The following is a 21,813-nucleotide window of genomic DNA, read 5'->3' as shown; positions in this document are numbered from 1 at the left end:
TGTCTTCAGCTTTCTTCCCTGAGATCTCTGAAACAACTGTCTAGCTCAACATGGAGCCCATGAAGGACTTGGTAACGTCTTACCTGTGCATCCAGTGTGACAAGGAATGTGTTTATCGGAGGCGGTGGGCACGTGAGATCTGGGTCTCTTGCTTCCCTAATACACCTTCAGCCATCTTCCCCATCCCCCTTTCCCAGTACCAATGACCTTGAAGCTATCAAAGCATTTCTCGCCTTCTTATTGCATTTTTATGTCAGGAATTCTAAAGGAATCTCCTACTGGTTTACTTGCAAGTGGTGTTGCCAGATAAAATACAGAACATCTAGTTAAATTTGCATTTCAGATAAACAGCCAGTAACTTTAGTACATCTCAAATGTTACGATATGTTTAGCAATACTTTGTTAACCAGGTTATTTGATTAACCAGAATGCTCTCTTCCCCAGCTTCACCATATAAACTTTGAGGTATCTTTCCTGATGTAATCTACAAGGTAGATTGGAATTCAAGACCTGAAAATGCCAGTACCTTCTTACATGGAAATTTTTTCACATAGTAGTAACAACAGGAAAGGCAGGCAGGCTATGGTTCTATGGAGGTGACAAGGGTCAGAAAAATGAGGATTGGTCCCTCTTATTTCACTGTTATGAATGGTGATGGCTCTTCAGCTGTGACACAGATTGTTCTGCTGCCCAGCTCTATGATTTGGACAAGCTCAGTTCTGGCTCTGGATCTCACCTGCCCCCTTCATTATTGGGGAGCATTATGCCTGCTGCTCCATGACTTAAGGACCACCAAGGTACCCATCTGCTTAAGTGTATTGACATTTTTTGTTTAAGAAAAAGGTGCTATACAATGCACAATACTCTATTTGCTGTCTTTGAGCTTGACTAGATAATGATAAAGATTTTCATCATCTTTGGGATGTAAATGACAGTGTGATTTTGGATTGCACATATAAAATTTGCAGTAACCACTGTTACAGGAAACACAAATGAAAGAACAGTTGAAATCTGCAAGGCTAGTAACTGTTGGCATTAAAGTTCGCTCAGGACTTCTGTCTTGGCTGGTGTGGTTCAGTTGGTTGGAGTGGCATCCCATAAACCAAAAGGTTGTGGGTTTGATTCCCAGTCAGAGCGCATGCCTGAGCTGTGGGTTCTGTCCCTGGTTGGGGTGCATGCGGGAAGCAACCAACTGATGTTTCTGATGTTTCTGATCGATGTTTCACTCTTGCATTGATATTTTTCTTCTGCCTTCTCTCCCTCCCTTGCCCTCTCTCTAAAATCATTAAGTGTGTGCTCAGGTGAGGATTAAAAAAAAAAAAAAAAAAAAAGACTTTGGCTCCCAGGCTCCATCCCACGTGACTCCCCCCATTCTAGAATGATGTCCTTTTTATGTCCCTAGAGCCTTCTCTCTTAAGTTTCTCTCCTTGGTGTGTGGAGGGCAGAGAGATACCTGAAGTCCTTCAGTTTACCTTGTTTGCAGGCCAAGGGTCAATCTTTCTGGTTCTCTGTGAAGACGGTCACTTCCAGGTCACTTCATGGTCATTTCCAGGCCACTCTTTGATGCAGCACATTGTTCAGTCTGGTGCTCCCAGGTGGGACATGCTTTCTCACGTCAAAGTAGTTTAGATTATCTTGAGGTGGCTGATTTCCAGATTTCTCAACTTACCCCTTTTAAGCGCCATTTCAGACACTCTCAATGCAAATGATAACTGTTTAGGGAGCCCTAAGCAGGGTGTCCAACCTGTGGCCCACGGGCTGCTTGCAGCCCAGGGTGGCTGTGAATGCAGCCAAACACAAAATCGTGAATTTACTTAAAATGTTCTGAGATTTTTTTGTGATTACATGTCGCAATGTATTTAACGTGTGGCCCAAGACAACTCTCCTTCCAGTGTGGCTCAGAGATGTGAAAAGGTTGGACACCCTCATTTTCAGGCCTGAAGGAGCCCTGGATTTTATCACCGTGTTAAGTGAACTGAACTGCCCAGCTGACGGCAGCAGGTGGAACTGCACAAGGATTGCCAGTGTCCGCTTGCGCTTCCACTCCTTCTAGAAAAAGGTGGCCCTCGGGGGCCAGGGGAATTAATGACTTAATGCATACAAAGCTCTAGAAACAACTTAACTGCAGATAAGGTCTCATTATCGTTAATTGTTGTTATTGTTGTTATTGTTCTCAACACAACTCCTATGAAAAGCTGCCACAGCTCTGTTAACTACCTCAGGTCAGGGTTTAATTAATACCTTCTCTGAATGCCAGAGGCCCCAGGCACCATGTTGCCGCCCCCACATCCCTGTCCCATTATCTCTGAGCTTCTCCCACAGGGTCCTCTCCACTCCTGAATCTTCTGTTTCTACCTGAGAGGCTCTATCATTCTTTCCTCTGGCCACCGGCTCTCCCTCCTATTATAGATCCCGGCTCTGCGCCTTCCTCCCCCTTTGCTCTTCCTCCCCCACAACCTCACTTACCCCCTTTTTGACTCTGCTTTCCCTTTTCTGCAGTTTCCTAGCCTGCCAACACCTGTCCTTTGGTGCCCAAACAGTTCTCAAGAGCCAAGCCTGTTGGGGGCCATGAAAGCTACGAGAGGGTTCCTTGGACCCACCCTTTCCCCTTTCAGCCCCCAGTTCCTGTCCGGCCCCCCAGGTCTCCCATCTCACCTCTGTGAGAATTTCGGGACTGTTCCTTAGGTAGCGAGGCCGGTTGGGTGGGTTGGCTGGTTTAGGGTTATGAAGTTTGGCACTAACTCACAGCCACGTGCAACTGCCTTCTTTAATTAATTAATTCCAATTTTTTCAAAACCATCTTTTCAATTGGACCTCAGTACGTGCCCCTGGGGCATATGCCACATCAGTTACAAACAACAGTTAAGCGTGCTGCCTAAAAGCGTCTGTGAGCCTCTTTCGAGAGTCAGACACAATTCAACCTGACTACCTTAGACCGTTACTGCTGTAGACAGACCCTGAGACGGAATCCCCCAGGTAAGGGATTGGGCTGCCAACGTCCACTTAGAGATAGGAGGATGTTCACCTGCTGCGTCCGCACCCTCAGCTGCCCACACCCCTTAACCCCAGTTCCTATGCCTTTGCTTAGATATCCAGGTACCTAAGCTGTTGCAGGTGGTGTGGCACTTTGCTAGTGCTGATGTCCCTCAAATTTCAAAGTCCACCTCCACACTATCCTAACTGGCCATCTTATATGGATAAAGATGAATCTCAGGCCCTGTGACAATAGGACGGGGACCGAGTTGATCTTTTTTCCATCAGTAGAGATGGTAGATGCAGGGTTAACTGATGCTTTTGCAGTGGTTTGAATTAGGAAAATGGTTGAAGACATTGCTTAATGGCTTTTTATTCCCACCTCATGTGACACTTGGTAGATGCTTCAGGAAAGCTGATAGAATGTTGAAGATACAGAGGGGAGAGGGCATGCAGTGCAGATACAAATGTTTTTCCATATGCAAAGCAAGCAGGCAGAGATGGTGCTGGCCCCAAACATTAGCCTCCTTAACATTGTCCTCTCTACCCAACTGGACTTAGAAAATGTTTGTAGGCCCGGTAAACATAGATTTCCTTATCTGTTTAACTCATTTATTTATTGATGTGAGTTGACTAGGAATCATTTTGTTCTCTTATGTTTGCTGGAATCATGGAGGTCCTTTGGAGTCCCAACTTTCTGAGAGTGGAGACCACATCTGTTCAATTTGCTTTGGATGGTGTCCGGCAAAGAGCTTCAGTGCAATGTCACAGGGAAGCCCTGGACTTGGACCCTGGAGATCTAGGTTTTAGTTCTGGCCAAATGACCCTTCAAATCCAGATCTCAGTTTCATTTTGTTGAAAATAAGTAGTGGGAGCAACCTTTTCTGCCCTTCCTACCTCCTAGTATTGAGGGAAGGATTAAATGGAGTAATGCGGAAGAGGGGTCTGTAGAAACTGTCACATAATTATGGGTTTTAAAAAATTTCAAAATGCGTTTTGATGATAAGGATACCAGAATAATCAAAATCCAAACTCTAAGATGCTTCAAACAGAGAAGCTGATGGACAGAGACCACAGCCGTAGGGAGCTGTGAACCACACGATGCGCCCAGGTCATGCTACAGCTAAAGCCAAGTTTGAGACCCAAATGGCACTGGCTATCCCAATAGCCTCCCTTATGTCCATCCCCAGGGCGACACAGCTGCAGTCACATCACGGGCCTTTTAGTGCATCCTTTTTTCTCTCTAGGGGATCTGGCATTTATTTTAACTTCTCACTAGAATGCAAGTCGGGGTGGTGGGAGGTGAGGGGCACAGAGTGAAGGTGCCCAGGGCGTAGATCCTCTGAGATGTATACACATGCACACACAAGTGCACGTACGCATCCAAGCTCCATGATAGAAAAGTCAAAAGTTCGGCTTTCTTAGCTGCCTCTAAACACTGTCATTTAGAGATATGAAAAAAAAAGTGAATAAAAAAGCAGAGTCCAAGACAGCTTTATCCATTTTGTAAAAGGGGCAGTTGCCTGTAAGAAGGGCTTAGAGATGAGAATTGAGTTGTAATTCTTAGGAAGGGAATAGAATTACAAGGTATTAATGAACACGGTCAGCTTTCTAGAGTAGAATCCTAGGTATCCAATCTGGAAGACTCTAAGAGCCATATAATCCCCTCTTTTTACCAAGCTTAAAAGGTGAAGTGAATGAGCAAAGGTCACAACACTAAAGTATGAGAGCCGAGGAGACCACGACTGGGGATCTGGCTCCAAGTCTGGTGCGGTTGGAAAAGGTTCTATTAGTTAATGCTTGGGCAGGATGCCACAGCCACTGCCCCTGTAGAAGTACAGGTGGTAAGAACTGCGACTGATTAGGGGCACATCCGTGGCAACTTAGGGAGCAAAGAAATGCAATGAACAGGGAGTTTGTACCAAGCCACCCAGCTCACCTTATGGAAACCAGATAGCTCTGCTGCTGTTTAAATGAAATCTTTGAAGGTTTTCAGAACTGTCAAAACATACAGAACTTTTTACTAATACTTTTTAATTTTAAAAAAAGATGGGTTCTGCTGGTTTCTGACCACTGCCTTAATGAGAATGTTAGTGAAGAACTCTACCCAAGGCCAGGAAACCAGGGCGACCAAAGCCTGACCTCCAGTAATGCCAGGTGAGGGTGCTGGATGCTGTCTGCCATGACCACTAAGCGGCAGTGCCAGCAGCTGAAGAAGGGATGCCCTGAAACTCGTAGTCCGACTAGGAGCAGATGCCCTCTTCGTTTGACATGTTGAGTGATGACAGCTGGTTGGCAGCCCCTTTCGTTTGGTAAGTTTGTGAAGCAGATGAGTTAAGAGAGAGCAGAGGGTCCTGGCTGCGTGGCTCATTTTGTTGGAGCATTGCTCTGTACACCAAAAGGTTGCAAGTTTGATCCCTGGTCGGGACACATACCTAGGTTGTGGGTTTGATCCCCAGTTGGGGTGCCAGTGGGAGGCAACTGAAATCTGCCTGTCTGCCTGTCTGTCTCTCTCTCCCTTCAGACTCTCTCTCTAAAATCAATAAGCATATCCTCTGGTAAGAATTTAATAAAAGAAAAAAAGAAGCTCAACCTGTATTCACACCACAATTTAAAAAAGAGAGAGAGAGAACGTGCGCAGAGGCACTGAGATTTCCTTACTAGCCCTGAGGGCCAAGGCCTTCCAAAGCACCAGACACCAAGGGGCAAGCCCCAGGGTCCTGGAGAGAGAAAGAGGAAATTAAAATTGAATAAAGGACATGTGGATGTAGAACTGAATATTAGAATCACCCTCCATCAAATGCCAAGGCTACCTGTTCTTACTCTACAGGAATATGTAGCAGTTTCAGTGGGCCTGTCAAACCCTCTGAAAGAGCAGCACACTGGAAGCCACAAACTGGGTCTTGTTCTGACTCCATTGTTTACTGGGCTGGGTGACTTTGGCTGAGCTATTAAACATTCCTTGGCCTGAATTTTCTTCATTGGGAATAATACCTGTCCTGCCTGCCTCACAGGGTTGCTGGAAGATCTTATGAGATAATGAACCTGACCTCCCTGAAAAAAAACCATAACGCGCTCCTCAAACAGAAGGTAATAATATTACTGTTTTCACTACTAGGGGCCTTTCTGAGGGTTGGTCAGTTATAGAGACTGGAAGGCCACCTTGTTCCTTTAGCTGTCACCCTGCGTCCCTCCTCCTCCAGGCAGGAGAGCCCTGTGGGGAAGGGATCAAGTATCCTCGAAAGAAAGCTAAACATCTCAGTCAGATGTTCTGGGCTCACCAGCCCCTACAGTTGCCAAGTTCTTCCTTGCATTGGCTCTAAGTCTGTCATTTTAATACTCATGCTTATTTCTTCCTGTTCTGCTTGAAGATTTTCTCTACCTGCTGAAACATGATGTCATTTTTAGTGTTTATCCACTATTGAAGAACATGACCCAAAGTTGCCAAATTACCATCCCTGGAGTCCGAAGTCCAAGTGTATTAAAAACCAAGCATCTGTTTCTGGAAGGGACCTTGAATCCCTTTATTTATAAAGTTTCAATCTCTTCCCTAATCTTGTACCAAACTCGGGTCATTTTTACATCCTACAATATTTTTTTTTAGTAGTGTATTATTTTTGGGAGAAGTGGCTGCATCTGTATTAAGAATGTGTAGAGAGGGCAGCCTTAATGGAAGAACATTTGTTAAGTGTGCTTTTAATAATGGAGAGGATAAGGAGTTGTAATTAGGATAAGATTTGGAAAACATCAAGGAAGTTTGGATCATGGCGAGAAAAGGTCAATGAGATCCGGCCAGTTGCTCTCTTGGGACTTCTCCACCCTTGCCTCCTTCATTTCACCTCTCTGTACTCCTAACACTCAATTATGGACACCCTCTCTTGGCTCTGAACTTGGATAAATGCTACATCGTTAGCTAAGAGTACTATTAATTATATTACTGATTAATAGGTAATTAGTCATAAAGCTGTAATACTTACAATGGAGGCTCTTTTTCTTGCAGCAGCTCTGTCTCAAGCGAACACATACCCTTCCCTAGTCCTGGCCACCTAACTAGCGCAGCTCTCAAATTGTTTTTCAGACCACTCTGGTAATCTCTAAATTTCTCCAGTTTTTATTAGCTGTCTCATTCATCTGGCCAATGGCCACACTGCTTATATTTTGCCTCCTTTATTTCTCTCCTCTGTCACACAGCCCTCCTGTAACAAGGAGGCCACAGTCAAGATTTTTTTTTTTACTTTATTTCATGAACCAAAGGCTCTTTTACTTCTAAATTTCACTTGGGCCCACTTTTCTCCTTTGGCCCCCCTTACTCCGCTTCACCTTTCCCCAGCCCTAACCCTCTTATTTCGTGGAGTCCCACACCCCCTGCCCAAACCTCCCTCCCACTCGACGTTCTGGCTTCCTTCAGCAACCACGCCCCCAGACCCTGGGAGAGCGGTGCGCACGCGCAGTCCACGCCTTTACCTGTGCGCTCTGGAGTGGGCGGAGTGGGGGAAGGCGGGGGTGGAGCGGGAGTCGGCGGTTATCTGGGCGGTGGAGCGCTCACAATGTGGCAGGAGAGAGAAAAGGTGCACTAGGGACAGCCCCAGGGGCTGCGCATGCGCCCGCCGCGCCCAGTGGCCGGGATGCCAGGGGGGCGGGCGGAGGGAGGTGTCGGGATCCCTGTAGGGCGGGGGGGCCGACGAGGGAAGGGGCCGCGGGCGCGCGCGCGCTCTCGCCGCCTCTTTCCCTTCCTCCCTGCCCCCCTCTCCGAACACATCCACACGCGCACACCCCCTCCCCTCCCTCCCCGCGCGCCGCCCGCCCCGCCGGCCCCGCTCGCCCTCGCGCGCTCGGAAGGGAGTCGCGAGACGTCGGAGCGGCGGCCACGTAGCGCTGCGGCGGCGGCGGCGGCGGCGGCGGCCGAGGCCGGGTCTGCGGAGCGGCCCTGAGGACAGACGTTGGGCGGGGGGGAGGGGCTGGCCCGGCCGGCGGTTGTTACTCGAGCACCGCGGCTACAGGCCCCCCGCCGCAGGATGGACCGCCGAGGCGGCGGTCGGGGCGGCGGAGGCGGAGGCGGCCGGCCCGGGTGAGTAGGGGCCCCAGCCCCCCCACGCACACCACAGTCGCGGCTTCGCCCCTTGCAGACGCTCGCATGACCGGCCGGGGCTCTGGGCGCCGGGTTAACCCTTCGCGTAGGCAGCTGCGTGCACTAGGCCGGAGCAGCCCCCATCCTGCTGGGAGGCCTGGGGAGCTGCGCTCTTCTGGCTCCGCGCTTGGGCCGGGGGCGCCTGCTTCTGCCTCTTCCCTTCCTCCCTCCCGGACCCAGTCTCGGCTGCAGTTTTAGAGTCTACTGGCCCCGAGGCCCGAGGGGAGGCTGGGTCTGCACGGGTTAGCGGGCCGAAGGGAGGTTTGCACCAGTCCTCTTGCGAACATTCTACTACCCAGCAGCTGGTGGTTTGCACCCACTGCCTTCCCCGCCCTGCGGTTGCGCCCAGATCTCCAACCCCCGGGGAGTATTGTGCCGCCCGAGATAAAATGCATATAGTATACAGCCGCCCAACACTCACCCTAGAAGGTAGTGCAGACCTTTCTCCACCCCCCCCCCCCCCCGCTACCTCCCCTCCAATCAGGCTTTACTAAAGATTCTTAGATGGGAGACACTGAAGGTAGTAACACCCCTGTTACATGGGCACATAACATGTTCATTGTCGAAGGATGTCTCCTGTAGAAATGATAAATGCCCCTGCCTCACCGTCCAAGTCTGCCTTGACAATTTAAGATCCCATATGCTCTTCTTTGAAGAGGGCCAGTCTTTGATCACATCTAGTACATCCCTCCCCCACCACACACACACACACACACACACACACTCACACACACTCACACACACTCACTCACTCACTCACACTCTTCCTGATTGCTGAGCAGCCACTGTCAACGCGATCCATTGTCAGGAGTGGCTTGTGCCAATCAAAGGAATGTGCTTTTGCCTTTGGAGAAGGGTGATTTCCACAACCATGTTCCTCCGTGAGTCTGTCTTCGATTGATCCCGCGCTCAGGCAACATTATTATAGTGTTTGTCTTATATGCGTCTCCTGTACACCCTCAGTGCTACCTGAGTGATGCTTTTTCCCAGTTAATTAGATACATATGGTGTGGGGATTTCTTCTATTTTGTTGTAATGTTCAACATCTACTGTCAACGCATAGTAAATAAGTAAGGTAATATTTTGTGAGGAATGTGTATTTTTTCCCCCAGAGATGACCAGGCCGGTATTGTTCTGGGAATGGTAACTAGCACATGCTTTGTTGACAACATGTGTGTGCTTAGAGAATGAAGAGCTGCTGTGTCTGGCATGTGTGAATGTGTGTGCTGAATGCAGGTGGTGTTCCCATGTAAAATGACTGGAGAGTGGCGAGCTGCACTGTGATCCTCAGAGCGGCCAGGCAGCTTGGTTGTTTGTATCAGGATTGTGCACATGTATTCCGATAGATGCTACTTTTAGTATAATTTTGTTTTAAATGTTTACTGCTGAGTTTGCTTTAATCTGGAAATGTCAACTTTAGTGGTTCTTAACCTTTCTTTGGGATCACTGAAGCCTTTGGGGTCCTCTTAGTAAAACAGACACATAATTTTGCATGTAATTACAGTCATCTTGGAGCAGGTCCTGGGACCTCAGGTTAAGATCTGTATTACGCAAAAGTGAAAGGAACTTGAGTTATGTAGTGTTTTCGTTTTTTGCTTTTGTTTGTTTTTCTTAAGGGTTGACATGACTTTGGTCCTGAGCAATAAGCAGCAACGTCGATTATAAAGACGTATGTGTCCTTCCTTATGTTTTGTTATTTTATTACAGTGAGTTAGATATTTGTAAGGTATCATTTCTGTCTTGTTTCAGAAAAAGTTAAAACTGGAGTCAAAATAATTTGTCTAAATTTGACCAGTTGATAATGTATGTTCCTTGCACTATAATCTAAAGGTAGCAGATTTCACCAGCAGAGTCAGTGGTCCGTTTTATGATGCCTCTCCAGAATCTTTATATATAGTTGGTTGAGGTTGATTTGATCTCTTCAAAGAAGGCTTTATCACTCCTATAGTAGAGCACCTGCTCCATGAAGATGTTTTCAACTTTATTAAATATGATTTAATATCTTTATTCAGAGTGACATTGCCATGAGAATCACCCATTTTTAAATTTTGTTTTAATGGAGAGGTTTTAATTGTGCTTATGGAGTACAACCTCCAGTTTTAAAGTGTAGACATAGGGATGAACATTTTGCACCGTTCTATCAATAAGCAAAGGAGAACTGTCAACTACTCTTGTTTACATCACTTTGCACGGAGGCTCTGCATTTTGATCATATTTCAATCAAAAGACATTTATTACAGCTTCGTGATATGTTGTGACTGGTGATGACATTTAAAAAGCCCAGTCTCTAGTTCTCCAGGAGCTTAGGATTTTGACAATCTTTCTCACTTAAAGAATCCTTTTCGCCCTGACCAGTGTGCCTCAGTGGGCTGAGCGTCATTACGCAAAGCAAAAGGTAGCTGGTTGGATTCCTGGCCTGGGCCTGCGCCTGGGCTGCAGTCTGTCCCTGGTCAGGGTGCGGTCAGGCATGCACGAGAGGTGACCAATTGAAGTTTCTCTCCTCCTCTTTCTCCCTCCTTTCCCCTCTCTTTAAAAATAAATAAATAAAATCTTTCAAAAATCCTTTGGGACCCTAATATTTTTTTGTATTTTGAGGGTTCTGAGAGGCAAAGGAATTCATGGTAATAACAGCTTTTTGGAAGGAAACGGAACCTTGGAATCTTGCATATGACCTGTTCCACATACCTGAACAGTAGCATTTATTCTAATAATTATGCCGTGTACCCGAAGAAGTTTGAAAGCATGCTGAGATTGCAAATATCGCAATTTTTATGACCTAATAAACATGCTTGAAGTGCCTCATATTACAGGTTTTAATTTTTGTTCATGTCAAGCATCAAGTTTTACTGTCAGAAATTATTTGCCTATCCCGAATGCAAACCATTTCAAAGTTGCAAATATGTCACTTTTCTTTGTCAGCATAGTATAGTGACAGATCATTAAAATCTCAGGACAAGGTGCTTCCTTGATTTTAATATGGCAGAACCTCTTCTAACCAGTCACTTACCCGGTTAAACACCCACATGCCACAGAGCAGCTGATCACATCACACGTATGGCTGTGAGAACAGCATTCTCCCTGCCAGATTCAGAGCTTGGGAGCTGGAAAACAATTGGATAGCAGTGAAACACTTCGGGAGTAGTGGTGCCAGCAGCTCACTCATTAATACAAACAGCTTGCTTTAGTTTCTTCAACACTCTTCTTCAGACACCCTTCCCTTAGGAGGTTTCAGATCAGCAGCTCCTACTCAAGGGAAACAGCACCTACTTTCTGCAACTGTGGCCTCAAGATCTGATTCATGACACCCAGAGCTGTTTTCATTTCTGCTCTAAGTATGGGAAATAATCTGGTAGTGTGGTAAGAAAATACTTTTCAAGTCTGTAGACAAAAAAGTTGATTAGTAATGCTACTGATGTGATTGTGTTTTTCACATCTGAAGGCTATATAGAAGAAGTAAACTAGAAGAGTGAACTGTTAAAAAACCCTTTTCTAAGAGGTTTTAGATAATTTAACAAAAAATGTGAATATACTCTCGAGTTTCATTTCCCTTGTTCTAAAAAGTCAGTTGAGAGACAGCCAACAATACAACAACGGCAACAGAAACCCTGTGGATTATCTTGTGTTTTGAACCATAGCCTTTAGAACTAGGTATCCTAAAGGAGGTGACTGCATTTCCTTGCTGGGTCTTGTGCTACGGTTTTAGCTATGATAATTTTCTCGTCTACTTGACATCGTTTCCATCAGTTAGCACTTGAATTTACTTTGGTAGAGGTGAACTGGTGTTGTAGTTAGTGACTTCAGCTGAAGGAGGAGCAGGGAGATGCTTCTTTGGAGCCAGGCAGAACTGGGTTTGAATCCCAGCTCCACCGTTTACTGGCTTTTTGGCTTTGGGCAAGTCACCCAGACCTCTCTGGTCTCAGTGTCCTCATCAGCAGAATGGAATTTGTTATGAGAATTAGAGAGAGAGAATATATACAAACTTCTAGCACAGTTCCTGGCACTTGTAGTAAGGACTAAATAAATGGTGTGGCACGTTGATGTGGAGTGCAACTACAGATCATTTTGGCTTTTAAGATTTAGAAGTCTGGTGCTGCAAGCTGCATACTTTCGTTTGTGCAGATTTGGGATGAAAAAGTTGCAAATATTTATCTTGGAGCGTACCTAAGTCTTGCAGGTGCAGTATGCTTATTGGAACTTTGATCTGTTGCTCTATGACTGACTGAACTTGGTAGAGACAATAAAACTTGGCTCTAAATTCTATAGTGTTACCCACAGGCTGTGCTTGTTTTAAGCCTATTCAGAGCTTATATGGTAAAAGGAGTATTTTAGGACATAATGTATCTCAATGAGCGCTGTGTCCTGAGTCGAATCACATGCAAAGCCTTGTGTAAATTCTCATGGTTAATGCAAGCTATAAAGGGCTTGGTAGAAGCAGTGAAGACATCAGATGCTTATTTTAGTTAATCTGTTTGTTTATATAGCAGTTATCTTTGATTTTTACAAACACTGAACGTTTTCGCTTAAAGAATTCCTATTGCTCTTCTGAGGTTTTGATTATAAATTGTTACTAGTTATAGGTTTGAGAACCTTAGGCATTTTTGCTTTGATGAGAGAAGGAAAGAAAAGTAAGATCCCTTTACCTATCAAATTTATCTACTCTCCACTTTAGGCCTATTGCTATGGATTGTGTGTGTAGTTCCTAGCCTTGTTTTTAACCAAAAAGGCAGTTTTATGGTAAGCTATGACATCATCTTTTTCTTTTTTTAAGGAGATTAAGAGATTGATTACTTTGAAAAGTAGATTCAAGGGCATGGATAGAGTTTTGTTCAGTGCATAGAGCTTTTAAAAATGGGATTTCTTAGGTTCTATAGAAATAAATTATTCTGTCATGTTTGCAGAATATTATTGTGATAAGTCTGTGAGCCCACAAGAGTTACCTAGAGACTTTTCAGATAAATTAGACACATCAGTGATACATCCAGATTTTCCTCAAGGGAATCTGCTAATCCTTATTTTCATTTATCATTGTGCTGCTTCTAGGGGCTTGCCCATCAGTGGAGTCAGTCACTAGTATTGGATTGCTGATAAAGGATTGGCAAATAATGATCTTAGCCTCTCTCACCTTAGATTTTGCAGAACACATGAAAAAATTTGATCTTGGCTGGAATGTTTAATAATAACAGCACCAGACTGGGTAAACAGATAAAATTTAGGTGATTGAGGTACATATTTTTTTCTCAACTATAATACATTTTTTATGTAAACTTTTTCTTGGGAGGAGGGGTGCTATTTTTTTAACTATTATTTTTTCTGATTTACTGGATTAAAATGGCCTAGTAGATAGCTAGATGCTTTGGTCAGTTTCTTGATAAATCAATCATTGTGTGGTGAGAAGGGATTGTTGGAAGAAAACAAATGGAAGTGATGCAAAGAACACCTCTGTATACTGATTTTATTTTATTTTTTTGGTCCTCACTATGCATGTGACATCAGACAGTTATGACTCTAACCTGGATTTCATAAAGTTATATGGTGTTGGGTGGTTCCTTTTTGTCTTTAATGCTAGTGAAAAATATAGCCTTTAACATATTTATACTTTTCAGCTTTGAAATTTTGATTCAGTTTTGGGGATTCAATGGGATATAGTAACTTCTTAATTACACTGTGTGACTTACAAAATGAGACTTATAACTAGACCCTTTTGAATGTATCATTTTAATGTCTCTAAAGTAATATCAGTGGCCTTTGGACATTGAAACACATGGTAAAGTGTTTGTTTTTTGAGAGGGTGGCAAGGAATGTGTTGGTGATCACAATTATATGGATAAATCTGTATTTTTTCTTCAATTCCTCTTAAGATTGTGACTCAGGCACTCAGCGACTTTTCCTGTATGAACGTAGTACTAGAGCTGGAATTTGAAAGCCCTTATTGTAACAAGCCCTACAATTTCCTCCCTCCCTACCTCCCCTCCTTCCCTCTCCTCTCCTCGCCTTCCTGCCTTCTTTCCTTCCTTCCTTCACATATAAAGTAATTTAAATTAACTCAGCAAAAGTTTGGAAAAAATGTAAATGCCCATCAGTGTAGAATTGGTTAAATAAATTAGGATATGTTCATTAAATAGAACAAATTTTATATAGCTGCAAAAATAATGAAACTTTTTTTTTAATCCTTACCCGAGGACCATGCTCAGTGGTTTATAGAGAGAGGGGAAGGGAAGTGGAGAGAGAGGGAGAGAAACATTGATATGAGAGAGAAACATTGACCTATTGTCTCTAGTTCACGACTCAACTGAGGACTGAAACTGGAAACCTAGGCATTTGCCATCACTGGGAATTGAACCTGTGACCTTTTGGTTTATGGTACAGTGCTCCAACCAACTGATCCACAGTGGTCAGGGCTTAGGAAACACTTCATATATTGCTACAGAAAATCTCAAAACTGTATTGTTAATGAAAATACAAGTCATATAACAGTAGGTAGAATGTGTTACTATTTGTATGAAAGTTTGGGTGGGAGAATGATTATATCTGTGGATTTTCTTAGAGTATTATACAATAACTCTAGGAAACTAATAATCCATTTTATAAAAAACTAGTATTGGTTGTCAGTCGTGAGGAGTAAACCAGTTAGATGACTGAGAGAACTGGGTTGGAGGGAGATGCTTTGCTGTATTATTTTTTTTAAAGTAAAATTTTAATTAAAGTCAACAGTAACATAGAAAAGTAGGGAAATCATAGGTATACACAAAAAAAATCATAGAATCTTTTCTGTGTATTCAGCAGATGACACAGATTATTTCTAGAACAAGAAATAGATTAGCATTCCAGAAGCCTCTCCTGCCCCCTCGCAGCTAACTGCTCTCCCAGAGGTTGCCATTGTTCTGAGTTCTGTTGTCATAGATTACTTTTGCTTGGTTTTTTTTTGAGTTTCATATAAGTGGAATACATTATGTACTGCTCTTTGCATATGCCTTCCTTAGCTCAAAATTGTGTTTATAAAATTAACCCATATTGTGTATAACAATAGTTTATTTTCATATAATATTCCATTATATGCATATATTATTTCTTTGTTCATTCTACCATTGATGGACATTCAGATTGTTTCTGGTTTGGGCTAGTGTGAGTAATGTTGCTCTATTTACTATGTATTCTTTTGTAATTAAGACTTTTGATCCATGTGTATGTATACCTATTAAATATATATTTTTATTTAAAAAGTATCACCCAGTTGATCCATAGGAAAATTTTAATGTCCTATTTTAAATTAAACATTAAGGTACTTAGTGGGCAAAGTAATTTCAAAACATTACTTTTTTACATTCTCAAAGACCTGGATTGTATTTTTACAATATCAAGGGAGTTCCCGAGCCAACCTAAGAGAAAACCGTCTTCTTTTATCCTTAAATAAAGAGGGATTAAATATGATGGAAAATGTCTTAAAATTTATTACAACTCTAGAAAGATTTGTTTTTGTAACTGCTTATTTCACTATCTAATTTCATAATATTGAAGTCACAATCATTCCTGATTGTTAATTATTAAAAAATATTTTTTTACTTAATGTAATTCTTATAATTGCTGAACATTTAAACTCTGGAAACCCAAGGTTTTAAACAAATAGCAACATGAAAAAGTTAAATGTAGTTAACCTTGTTTTCAATATTTAGAAGTTTGGTCGGTGGCATATGTACCCATGTACTTTATTTTTTATCCTCTCCTGAGGGTATTTTTTCATCACTTTGAGAGAGAGGGAGAGAAACATTGATTGGTTGCCTCCTGTACATGCCCTGACTGGGGACTGAACCTGCAACCTGGAGATGTGCCGTGACCAGAGATTGAACCTGCAGCCTTTTGGTTAATGGGACAACATTCTAACCAACCAAGCCACGCAGGCCAGGGCGTGTGCCCATGCACTTTAATAACTGCTGAGGCATCATCATTTCTATTAAAAACTGCATTTGATGATTTTTTTTTTCTCCGAGCATGGAAATAACAATTAAAGTGTAAGCCTGTAAAGCAGTGGTTCTCATCCAAGGGCAGTTTTGCCTCCAGGGGTCATTTGGCAATGTCTGGACATACCTTTGATTGTTACAAGTGGGGCCGAGTGTGTGCTTTTGGCATCTGGTGGGTAGAAGCCAGGTATGTTGTTAAATATTCTACAGTACACAGGACAGCGCCTCACAGCAAAGAATTATCTGGTATACAATGTCAACTGTGCTGAGGTTGAAAAACTCTTCTGTAAAGCAACTAGTGACTAAACTGATTCTACTAGGCAGGTAGCAATTTTAGCACTTTGTTAGGTTTAGTGTATGGAATTCATTTAGTTTATCCACTCCAGAGAAAGATAAGCTAGGTAATTTTCTAAATAATAGTAGAATTTTAAATATGATGACTGATTTCAGTATAAGTTTTGGTGGACAAGTCATCTTTTTCCTAATAAGCTATTTATATTCTCCTAATGAATAGAGCCAGATTATCTTGGAATATAGCTGTTACCTAAAAGATTATTCACAAAGAGAAAACGAAAAGTCTTTGTATGTATTGCAGAGCAAGGACTTTTTAGGAGGGCAATATTTTTCAAAAGCAGATACATGTTTACTTTTATGGCTGTTTGACAAAATATTATGGTAACCTAAAAAAACTTCATAATGCTAAGTGATAAAATGTTTAACTTAAATTTGGAAAATACATACATAGTAGAAAAATGATCTAATTTTAAATGGTAATTCTTCTTGTCATGTTGTAGTAAAGAATATATGCACTTCTGCATCTGTTCTAACTCGTAAGGTATAACCACAAAATCCAAAAGATTGCTTTGGCTTCAGCTTCTCCTCAAGCTTTTTGTTACCTCAAATTGAAAGTTAGGTTTTTCTTTTCTTTAAAGATGACTTATGTCCCTAAGGCCAGGTTTTACACTGAGCGCTAAAAGACATGTCCACAAATACCAACTGTCTTAGGCTTCTAAATCTAGGACTGTTGTTTATTTCTGTATAGCACCGTTTCTTAAACCTTTTGACAGTGATCCAGAAGTTTCATGCAACAGTACTTACCCTTACTGCCTGCGAAGCAGTCTTTTAAAAATCATTATTCTATTTCATTTTTAAAAAATGGGATTGGGATCAGCAGCTAGAAAATCACTGGCCTATATAGTGCTTAACAGAAGGTATTGTCTTGAAGGAAATGTTGAGCAAATTATTGCTAGATTAAATAGGGGCAGGCAGGAGCGATAAAATTAAAATTGATGCTTAGGAGTATGAATTTGAAATAGAAAGCTAAGAAATGTGGCATAAAGAAAATCGTATTTATGACCTTACTCCATATAGAGGGATAATTCTTTTTTTCTTTAAAGATTTTATTTATCCATTTTTACAGAGGGGAAGGGGAGGAGAGAAACATCAATGTGTGGTTGGATCTCACACGCCCCCCCACTGGGGACCTGGCCTGCAACCCAGGCATGTTCCCTACACCAGGAATCAAACCGGAGACCCTTTGGTTCTCAGGTTGGCACCCAATCCACTGAACCACACCAGCCAGGGCGGATCAATCTTTTTTTAAAACAACTTATTTATTTATTTACTTTTAGAGAGAGGGGAAGGGAGGGAGAAAGAGAGGGAGAAAAACATCAGTTGGTTTCCTCTCACATGCCTCCAACTGGGAACCTGGCCCACAACCCAGGCATGTGCTGTGACTGAGAATTGAACCAGCGACCTTTCAATTCATAGGCTGGCGCCCAATCCACTGAGCCATACCAGCCAGGGCTAGAGGGATAATTCTTGAAGAATTAACACTGGGAGGGTTACGATTGAATCCTCACTGTGCCTAGCATTTGAGTTATGGCCGTAGTCTAAGGGGTAGTATGCCACTATTGCTTAATACAGATCTGCACACACATACTGTCTGCCTATGTATTCATTAAGTTAGGCAGAACTAAGGATTAATAAAGACATAGATTTTTAAATCTCTATAGTATAACCTTTTTTATCACTGAGTCTGATTTAAAGAATAATTTGCTTGTGTAGAGTGGTTACAGCATAAAAATCTAATAGTAATGCAGTAGTGAATGTTTATCTATTTGTGAAAATCAGACTGTGGGCTTGGACTGTGTTCCAGGGACAACTCTATCAGAGAAGCAGCCGCCAAAACCTCGTTCTCCGGAAGGACAGAACTTCAAAGTTACTCGGTTGGAGTTGTCTTTAATTTCTGTACCCAAAGTGACCATCTTCTGTGTGGATGTCTGTATTTTTATTCATTTGTTGAACAAACCCTTACCATTTAATCATCATATAACCCTTTGAGGTATATATTATTATGCCATTTTACCAACAGAGAAAGTGAGACAAAGTAAGGTTATGTAATTTGCGAAGCTGAATGTGTACTTTTCTTGACATGAGATTTTGTAAGAAAAAAACCCATTAAATTTATTTTGCTAATTGAAAAATTTATTTCAAAAAACAGAATTGCCTTGACTGGTGTGGCTGGGTGTTGTCCTACAAAGTAAAATGTTGCCAGTTTGATTCAGGTCAGAGCACATGCCTGGGATGCAGGTTCGGTCCCTGGTTGGGGCATGTGCAAGGTGCAAGAGGCAACTGATTGAAGTTTCTCTCTCACATCGGTGTTTCTCTCCCTCTCTCCCTACCTTCCCCTCTCTCTAAAAAATAAATGAAATCTTTCAAAAAGGCAATTTAAAATTCATAATTATTTCTGGCTTTCAGGAACCAGAGTCTGAGTAGGTTATTTGTTTTAATTTTTAAACTAACGTACAGTAAAATTGACATTTTTGTGTGCATACAGTTCTATAAATATCAGTACATGTGTAGATTCATGGAACTACCACCACCATCAGGATACAAGACAGTTCCATCGTTCAGACATGCTCCCCCTGCAGTTCCTTTGCGTTCAAAGTCCCCCACCCTCCACCTCTGACAGACATTGTCTACTGCTATAGTTTTGTCTTTTGGAGACTGTTATATAAATGACATCATACAGTATGTAATCTTTTGAAACTAACCTCTTTTATTCATCATGATCCCTTTGAGAGTCATCTAAGTTTTTGTGTGTATCAGCAGCTTGTTCCTTTTTCATTGCCAAGTAATATTCCACTGTGTATACCACAGATTGCTATCCATTCACCTGTTAAAGGACACTTGGATTATTTCCAGATTTTGGTGATTATGAACAGAGGCACTATAAACATTTTTGAGCAGGGTTTGGGGTGAATATGTTTTCATTTCTCTAGCGTAAATACCTAGGGGTGGAATTGCTGGGCCATATGGTGGGTATGTTTAACTTGGTAAGAAACTGCCAAACTGCTTCCCAGAATGAGTGTGCTCTTTTGCATTCCTACCGAAAACATGAAAGTTCCAGTTGTCAGCACTTGATATTGTCAGTATTTTGTATTTAAGCCTCATTTTGAGCCTTATGATCAGAATCTGGGTGGTAGGCTCAGCTCTGACACTGACTAGCTGTTGACCTTAGAGGAGCCATTTAACTTTCCTGAGCCTCTTGGGTTTTTTTCTCTCTCATATAATAGAGAATATGGAATATATTGTAAGTTTTCTTTCAGTTCCCAAATTCATTGATACAGAAAGATCTTTGGCAAGAGGATAGATTTGTGTTTTCTTGTACAAAAAAAAAAAAAATCTATTGACGTATCTTCTCAGCTAAAGTATAAACACTATAGCAGTATACATAATTATATATAGAATCCATATGGAATAATTTGATTTATAACTATAGTTTATCCTTTGGAGTTAAACATAATACACTGTAATAGTGTGTGCCATATCTATAAGCTAAAATTATATAGCTGATGTTGTAGTTAACGCTGGCAATCTATAGTCTGGCTAATGCCTGATGTTTTTATAACATAACTATTTCTTAGCTTTCTAGGGTTAAAGTTTATAGTAAGTTTAATAGCAAATATTTTCCCAATTTTTGTCATGAATAAGAGATCACTTTTTAAAAATTTACAGGTTCTAGTACTTGTCTTTAATTTCTTATTTGAGCGTGAGACAAATTGCTTCTATATAGCATTAAAAAAGAAAAGCTGTATTATTTTTCTAAAAAAATTATGCATGCTTATTTAAAACTACTTAAGGATTACAGAAAAAGATAAAGAAAGAAAGTAAAAGTATCTCCTTCTCCACCTTTACCTCTCCCTATCCTGGGCCTGAGATTTCTATCAGTATGAGTGGACACACACACACACACACACACATATGTGCATGGTCTTACATTATGAGTGCATGATTTCATTCTCACATTTTTTTGGTCTTTTTTAAAATGTGGATATATTTTAAGTTAGTTCATATGAATCTATAGCATAATTTAGATGTCAATGTCTATGCACCATTATTTATGTTTCAAGATTTTTGTTATAATAGTGCTAGATAGTAATCTCTTTAAGGACTTGGAAGAAAAGAACAATAATTATTGTACATTTGTTTACTTTGTCATGTAAGATATAAATGACCATGTTGCTTTCATAAAAAAAAGAAAGCAAAAATGTTTTAGCTAACAAAGGGATACCTGTTATTCTAAAGAGAAGACATTGTTATTTCCCCCAAAATAAATAAATAAATAAATAATAAACAGTGCTATAATGAATGCCTTTGTATACACATCTTTTTATACTTATGGCATTACCTTCTAATGTCATTATCTTCTTTGATGGCAGGGTCCAAAAAATATCCACACTTCACACTTAAGAAAATAGTGTTGAGCTGCTCAAAGGAAGGTTATTCCATATTCTCAGAGCATTATAAGCTATGGTTGGCCATTCTAGCTAATGCCAGAAGTCAGTCAAGTTATCTTGGCATTAGCCAATTTGGGACTTAAGCCATAAAAAATATCTGTATATGTTTGTACATGGATTCTGCTGAAAAAACCCAGCCCATTTGCTAAGTGATAGTCTTTACTGAGTAAATCTGAGAATATCTAAAAACAGCAAAACTTAAACAAACTATCAGTTTTTAAAAATCTCACTTTTGAGAAAAATAAACTGATAAAGCAGCCTGCTTCTTTAATTCAAAGAGAATCTTTTAAATAGAAGGATGATTATAACTCTGTGTTACCCCAGTAAGTTCGCTTTTTAAAGTTTTTCTAAAAAGTAAAAATTTTGGAATCATTTAAGATTTATAGAAAATTTAGAAAGAAAGTACCCATATCTATCTCCCTCATGCAGTTTCCTTTATTGTTAAAGTCTTACATAAACAAAGAAACCAACATTGGTATATTAGTATCAACTCCAGATTTGATTCAGATTTCACTAGATTACAACCAATATTCTTTTCTCTATTTGGAAACATCTTAAATAAAGCTTTTAAACTCTACTTAAATAAGCTTGAATACCTGCTCATAAATTAATTTTAGTCATACATATGTATGTACCGTATATAATGTATCTGGATCTCTGTATTCAGAGTTACCTTTGACATTAATACCTTTGAAAGTTATCTTTTGACATTTACAGAAAGTTCGGCCCAAGGCCATTTGAGGGCAGTACGGAAGACATTTTCCCCCACCCTTTCTGTATTCCACGCAGAAACATGATTTATAACATCAATGAGTGTAGCTCTTGCACAGTGTTACCCTATTCAGTACAGTTACAAGTCACTATCATCAGGAGCACGTGGAAAATGGCCACCTTTTGTTTACTAGGAAATTAACTTGGCTGTTAATTGAAAGTAATAGTCAAGAGTATGCTATGC

At 41.3% G+C, this 21,813-nt stretch overlaps 1 protein-coding gene across 1 annotated transcript in view; it reads left to right on the top strand.

Annotated features, from left to right (window-relative positions):
• Window positions 1–7,945: 7,945 nt before the first annotated feature.
• ZNF652 (zinc finger protein 652) overlaps window positions 7,946–21,813 on the top strand; it is a 59,692-nt gene continuing 45,824 nt past the window's right edge. The window contains exon 1 of the mRNA XM_054585352.1: window positions 7,946–8,041. The gene's annotated coding sequence lies outside the window, so the exon portion shown is untranslated. The remainder of the gene's footprint in view (window positions 8,042–21,813) is intronic.

Source organism: Pteronotus mesoamericanus, unplaced genomic scaffold, assembly GCF_021234165.1.
Source record: "Pteronotus mesoamericanus isolate MK-2021 breed Mesoamerican mustached bat unplaced genomic scaffold, CSHL_Meso_final contig_84, whole genome shotgun sequence".
Lineage (NCBI taxonomy): Eukaryota > Metazoa > Chordata > Mammalia > Chiroptera > Mormoopidae > Pteronotus > Pteronotus mesoamericanus.
Note: the sequence above shows the minus strand (reverse complement) of the source record. Positions and strands in the feature narration are given on the sequence as shown.